We start from the raw sequence: 7320 nt of genomic DNA, 5'->3' as shown, positions 1-7320 counted from the left end.
TGTTAATAATTGCTTTATATATTTATGTGTTCCTATGTTGGCTGCAGATATTTAAAATTGTTACATCCTCTTGTTGGATTATTCCTTTGATCACTATGTAGTGCCCTTCTTTGTCTCTTGTCACAGTTTTTGTTCTAAAGTCTATTCTGTCTGATATGAATATTGTTACCCCAGCTTTCTTATCATTGGCATTTTCATGGAGTATCTCTTCCCATCCCTTCAATTTCAGTTTGTAAGTGTCTTTAGGTCTGAAGTTTGTCTCTTCTATGCAGTGCATATATGGGTCTTGTTTTTTTATCCAATCGGTCACCCTATGCCTTTTGATTGGAGCATTTAGTCCATTGACATTTAAAGTAGCTATTGATAAGAATGCACTAATTGATGTTTTGTTACTTTTTTTCTCGATGTTTTATTATTTCTTCTCTGGTCTTTTCTTTTTCTCTTGTTTTCTTTCCTTGTGGTTTGATGGCTTTCTTTAGTATTATGTTTCAGCTCCTTTCTCTTAATGTTTTGTGTATTTGTTATAGATTTCTGATTTTTGATTACCATAAAGTTCATGTATTATAACCCATGTATATATAGCAATATCTATTATGTTGATGGTCTCTTTAGTTTGACCTCTTGCTAAAAGATATACTCTTTTACTCCCCTCCTCCCAATTTTATGTTTTTGATATCATATCTAACCTCTTTTGTTGAGCATCTGTACCCATTACTCTCTTATCTTGGAAATAGATAACTTTAGTACTTTTGTCTTTTGACCTTCATGTTAGCTTCATAGGTGGTTGATCTTCTACCTTTTCTATATATTTTCCTTTACCAGTGAATTTATTGTTTTTTTTATATATATATATATATATATAATTTTCTTATTCCTATCTGTGGTCTTCTCTTTTCCACTTAAGTCCCTTTAACATTTCTTATAAGGTTGGTTTCTTGGTGATAAACTCCTTTAGTTTTTGCTTGTCTGGGAAACTCTTTATCTCTCCTGCAATTCTGAATGATAACCTTGCCAGGTAGCATATTCTTAGCTCTAGTTTTTTTCCTTTCAGTACTTTAAATATATTGTGCCACTCTCTTCTACATGTAAGGTTTCTGCTGAGAAGTCAGCTGATAGCCTCATGGGGTTTCCTTTGTATGTAACTTATTATCTTTCCCTTACAGCTTTTAGGATTCTCTCTTTGTCTTTAATTCTTGACATTTAATTATGTGTCTTGGTGTGGGCTTCTTTGGGTTTATTTTGTTTGGCGCTCTCTGTGCTTCCTTCTCTCATCCTTCTTGGATGTATGTTTCCTTCCTTAGATTAGGAAAATTTTCTGCTATTATTTCTTTAAATAGGTTATTTTCCCCTTTGTCTCTCTCTTCTCCTTTTAGGACACCTGTGATATGGATGATAGTGTGCTTGATGTTTTCCCAGACGTTCCTTAGACTGTCTTGATTCTTTTTAATACTTTTTTCTTTTATCTGTTCAGCTTGGGTGATTTCCTCTAGTCTTTCATCCAGCTCACTGATCTGTTCTTCTGTATCATCTACTCTGCTGTTTAGTCCCTCTAGAGAATTTTTCATTTCCAATATTGTATTCATTTCTGATTGGTTCTTTTTTATATTTTCCAATTCTTTGTTGAAGTTCTCACTGAGTTCACCCATTTTTCTCCCAAGATCAGTGAGCACCCTTATGACTATTAGTTTGTACTCTTTGTCAGGTAGATTGTTTATCTCTGTTTCATTTAGTTATTTTTGGGGGGTTGTCCTGTTCCTTTCTTGAAATGTATTACTTTGTCTCCTCATTTTGCCTCTTTCTCTGTGCCTATATCTATATGCATCTCTTGATCTTGGAGAGGTGGCCTTATATAAGAGATGCTTTATGAGGCCCAGCAGTATGCTTCTCTCTCATCACCTGTTCCAAATATTCCAGGAGTGACCCCTGTGTGGGCTATGTGTGTCCTTCTGTTGTGGGAGGGTTGTTCTTGCTGCAGGTGCACGGGGAAGCCTGGGTGTTCCCCTGGCCAGCTGGTTGTAATGCTCCACTGTGTGTGGCTGCTATGGTCCTTTAAGTCACTTTATCAGGTATGAGAAGCCCCAGCACAGTTGGCTGCAAGGTCTAATAGCATATTCCTGTTGCAGTTTTTCTGTTAAGTGAGTAGGCCCCAGGGTGGCTGATTGCTAGGCTCAGCAGCTTATAATTGCTGAAGGCCTCAAGCCTTCAAGGCCATTGTCTGCTCTCTCAGGGTTGCAGCTGAGTGCGGCCAGCCTCTGGCATGGGGGCACTCAATTGTTTCCAGTTTTGGAAGGGGGGCCAATCATCTATGTGGCTGCTTTAGGAGCACAAGTCTCCTGCAGCTGACAAGTCCCACTACTCGCAGGGCCACACACCCCATCAACACAGTCCTGCCCCGTGTGAATGCCCCAAGCCTCTGAAGGGGACCCAGTAACCCACTGCAGAGGCTCCACACACTCCACCAACACATGTCCATCCTTAACACACACTCTGCCCCGCATAGGTGGACCCACTCCCTGGGCTGCAGAGGTTTCATGCACCATGCCTATGGTGCCCACAAGTTGCCTGAGAGCTTCCTGTTGGGTGGGGCAAGTCCCTAGGGCTGGCTGCCTGCCCTGGATGAGCTGGATTAAATTGGTGTTCTAGTGAGTGGGCCAGACCCTTGCACTAATAGGCCGGGGGAAAAACTCCAATGGCGTCTGCCAGTGTCTGTGTCTGCAGGCCTGTACTAGGTCACAATAATGTCTTCCGCCAATGTCTCAGCCCCTGGGAAGGTGAACCCAGCCTGAGGAGGTCTTGTCTCTCACCAAAATGCACCCAGAGCCTATCAAGTGAGTGTCTTTTCACCAAAGGACTGTGCACATTTCTTTCTGGTGATTTTAGGTTGCTTTCCAAATGGGTGAATTTGTGCATGGGCTCCTTAAGAGCAGGCTTTTCTTTCCCTTATGTCCAATAGCTTTTCTGGGGGTATCTCCTGTTGTAGTTAATAGCCAGCAAAGCCAGATATTATGACAGTAGTCTTGGTTGTGCTGACTCCAAAAGCTGCTTATTGTGGTAACACTCTCCCTCTCAGACCCCCACTCCGCCAGGGAAAGCTTTGTACCATGATTGCTCCCGGCTGGCTGTGAAGTGCTGTGGTTAGAAGGTGGCCTTTTTCTCTCCAGAAAGGTGTTTCTGCCTCCTCCGCTCAGTCAGCACTGTCCATTTTTGTAGGCCTTCTTTTTATCTAGTTTTCAGTTCTCTCTCAGGAGTAATTGTTCCAAGAATAGCTGTAAATTTGTTATGTCCCTGGGGGGAATTGAGTTCAGAATCTGCCTACAATGCCGTCTTGACACCATCTACCAGACAGATATTTCCAAGACTTTTTGTCCATATAGGTATTTGTTTTATTACATTAAAACTGGACCCCAAGAAACTTATTTTCTGAGGACAGTAGAAGCCTGTGAGGAAGAGGAGTTGTGGGAAGTCGAGGGAAAAACATGGTAATACATCATTTCCCTGTGGGGTAAATGGATGACTTAAGGGACTGTTAATATAGATTTTAAACAATTAGAGCCTAAGCCATGCTCCAATATCTATCAAGCCAGGAATGTATCAAATAATAATTATAACAATAAAATGTCAAAAATATCTCTTTCTGGGTTCATTTTGATTCCTCATTAGATTGAGAAATCTTGTCCTTCATGGATAACTATGCATTTTTTGGTAATTTTTGTGTGATATAAAACTTTTATGAGATAGTTATAAAATGCTTCCTTAAAATCATTCGATGTGTATTTGGTGATTGTGTAATGGAGAGTGAATAAGAAGGTGTAATATTCCTCCCACTCTGTTATCCCTACAATCTAAAGTTTAATGAAACCTCTCATTCCTATTTTCCTAAATATCTATGACTCTATTATCTGCATTTTAGACCCACTGTCACATTTGTATACTAAACTTCAAAAGTTCTCAATAGTTTAAAGCAATGGTCTCCTCACTTGTCCCCTTGACTCTGAGTCCATATTCAATATCATTTTCAAGAGTGAATTTCTAAAAATAAAGAAGCTGAATATTAAAGTTTACCCTTAAATATACTTTCAATGATTCCCTTTGTTGGTAACGTCAGGTCAAGAACAGCACCTCAAAATAATCTGGGTGTATATTAAACGTAAGATATAGTTACAGGATCCCAGACGTAATGACTCAGACACACCAGGAATGAAAGCTTGAAAGTACAACTCTAAGAATACCTGGCAGATTCTTATACACCAAAATTTTTAAAATTACTAATATATCAAATTTATGTCCAAAACACTACTCTGGAACACAGGACACTTCATGTTTTTACCGCTGTCTTTTTAAAAGAACATCAAGTATTAGTTGCAACATATTTTTGAACTGCTCAAAATAAGTAGCATCTTTTACTGAGTGCTAACAGCATATATTTACTGAACTGTGAGGTGTGGGTTACATTTCTCCTACTTTACATACGGAGAAACTGAGACATCAAGAGTTTACATATTCTATGCAGTGTCCCACATTGTGTATGTAATGAAGCCTTTACAAAAATGGCTATTTCAAAATCCTGTTCTAATCGTTAGATGTACTAATTCTCCAAATGCATGTGGTTTATCTAACACCTCTGTTATTTGCATGTATTGACATCTCAGTCTTCTTTCCTTCTGCCTATTTTTAGTCTCAGCGTAATTATTAATTTCTCGTGAAAATCCTCACAGATCTCCAAAATTACCTAGAAGCCATCCAATACGCCCAATAATATTTTTGTAGACCTTTATTACAACACTAGTAATACACTGTATAGCAATATTGGGGTTATGTGTTTGTCTCCATTAAGCAATGCAAGCTTCTCAAAGGTAAGGATTGAGCCCCTCACAATGTCTGGAATAAGATAGGTACACAATAAATATATCTGGAAATGTTTAATAAATGACATACAGCAAGTTTTCTTATACAGGGCATATTTTATTCAAAGTCATAGTTTCTGAAAACTAATTTGCAATAAGGAGATGTTACTTGAAATGTGGATTGCAGACTCGAATAGAGTAAGTTATACTAGGAGGGTGAAATGTTTTCATAAGGAAAAATAAAACGTAAGGGTAGAACTCAGCTACAAGATTCTTCAAGAAAATTCCCTGTGTGAGATAACTAACGAGGTAGAAAACAGGATCAGAAGAAATGCATGAAACATGTTTTTTCAGTTTTTATGATCACGTTGTGATTTGTAGCATTTTTTACAATTGTTTTTTTGAAAAACATCTCTTCTAACATATCCCAGAAGACTTCTTTCACCTGTTGGTTCCTTAGGGTGTAAATGAAGGGGTTTAGTAAAGGGGCAACCGAGGTATACAGCAAAGCTACACCTTCAGAGACAGTCAACCTTTCTTTTGCAGATGGTTTAATATATATAGAGATAAAGTAACCATAAGTCATGGAGACAATAGTCATGTGGGAAGTGCAGGTGGAAAAAGCTTTGGTCCTTTGCTGTGCAGACGGGAATTTCAGAATGGTCGTAATGATGTAAGTGTAAGACAGTCGCTAGTACCAATGTGACTACAAATGTCACCACAGCTAAGACAAAAAACATCAGTTCTAGGACATGTGTATCTGTGCAAGAGATCTACAGGATAGGAGACATTTCACACACAAAGTCATCAATTACTTTGGAAGCACAGAAATCCAGCTCAAGTCCTATGATCAATGGGGGAAGAATATTAGGAACCCAGTTACCCAAGAGCTGAGTACAAGCTGGCAGGAAACTTTGCTGTTCATAATGATTGGGTAATGCAGGGGTTTGCAGATACCCTAATGCAGGCACCATAGCGGTCACAAGACACAGTGACCAGAAGGTCAAACTCTGTAACTTCCAGTAAAAGAATAAAAAATAATTGAGCTTCACAATTATTATATGAAATGGTTTTTTCTCTGGTCATGATGGTTATCAGGAATCTGGGAATATTTACTGTTGTGAATATGATTTCCAAAAATGAGACATTATGGAGAAAGAAATACATTGGTGTCTTGAGGCTAGGATCCACCAGGGTGAGGAGGATAATGATTAAGTTCCCCATCAGGCTCAATGTGTAATTAAGAAATAGAAACAGGAAAATCACAAGTTGTAATTGTGGTTCATTTGTCAGTCCTAGGAGAATGAACTCAGGCTATAGATTGGTTCTTCATTTCTCTTTTGTGAGCATTATCAATTCTACATAGGAAGAGAAGGAAAATATTGAGTATATATATATATATGTATACAATATAACAATATAAATTAACCTATACATATATATTAACCTGTATATAAACCTAAATATATATAACTTATCCTAAATGTATACAAATAACCTAAATATATATAAATTAACTTAAATATATATATATAAACTAAATTAATATATGCTAACTAAAAAGCGTATATATTTTATTAAATGTGCATACATTAACCTAAATACGTATATAACCTAAAACAGATAAAGGTATATATTCTCTAATTTATCCATTTGTAAATGGTTTCTCCAGTATGAAATTGTCAATGACACATAGTTACATGCTACAGTCAGTTCTAAATTCTTTTTCATACTTTAGTTCTCTTTATATAATATTCCTCAGAATTTTTCCTTTGGTATTGGAATTTTTTTTGGTTAATACGCATTTTAGTTCTCTTCGCAGTGGACTCCACTCTCTGTGTATAATTTATATAAAAGCATATGAGTTATTTTAAATACATTTTTCTATTATTTTTATTCAACCTGTGCAAGTGCACTAAGTTACTTTGTCTTTTTAGAATGAGTATCAGGGTGATTTTTCAAAACCAGGATTTAGGGTTATACAACAATTCCTGTGATGGTGAATGGCTAAGGCAGTATTGATTTCCAGTGATTAGATAAATATCCTAACTATAATAGTTTTGAAATTTTCTCTGTACTTACAATACACCGTTATTATTATCAATTTTCTTGACTGGCTTTGCTATAATCAAATGGACGTTTGTTTTCCAGTATAAGCAACAAATAAAACAAAGCAAATCATGACAAAAACAAGCAACATATTTTAGTTAAAAATACTGTGTCTTTATTAAATCAACCTTTTTGAAATGTATTCTTATTTGTGTCTACATAATTTGGGTCACTATTATTTTTACTTCCTCCATATTGTTTATAAAACTATTAAATACGCCACAATTATATTACTCCATATCCTTTCCACATATAAGAATTCTATTTCCTTCCTCTGTTATGTTAAACATGCCAGTCTATTTCATTATATGCATTACCTGCAGACTTTTAAAAGAAGTGGATTGCGGCAGCCCTGCTGGTCTAACGG

At 36.9% G+C, this 7320-nt stretch overlaps 1 pseudogene; it reads right to left on the bottom strand.

Annotated features, from left to right (window-relative positions):
* Positions 1-5166: 5166 nt before the first annotated feature.
* LOC101395334 (olfactory receptor 6C6-like) lies at positions 5167-6183 on the bottom strand (annotated as a pseudogene).
* Positions 6184-7320: the final 1137 nt, after the last annotated feature.

Source organism: Ceratotherium simum, chromosome 17, assembly GCF_057802395.1.
Source record: "Ceratotherium simum simum isolate JZ-2026a chromosome 17, ASM5780239v1, whole genome shotgun sequence".
Classification (NCBI taxonomy): domain Eukaryota; kingdom Metazoa; phylum Chordata; class Mammalia; order Perissodactyla; family Rhinocerotidae; genus Ceratotherium; species Ceratotherium simum.
The sequence above is the reverse complement of the archived record's forward strand: the minus strand, read 5'-3'. Positions and strand labels throughout refer to the sequence as shown.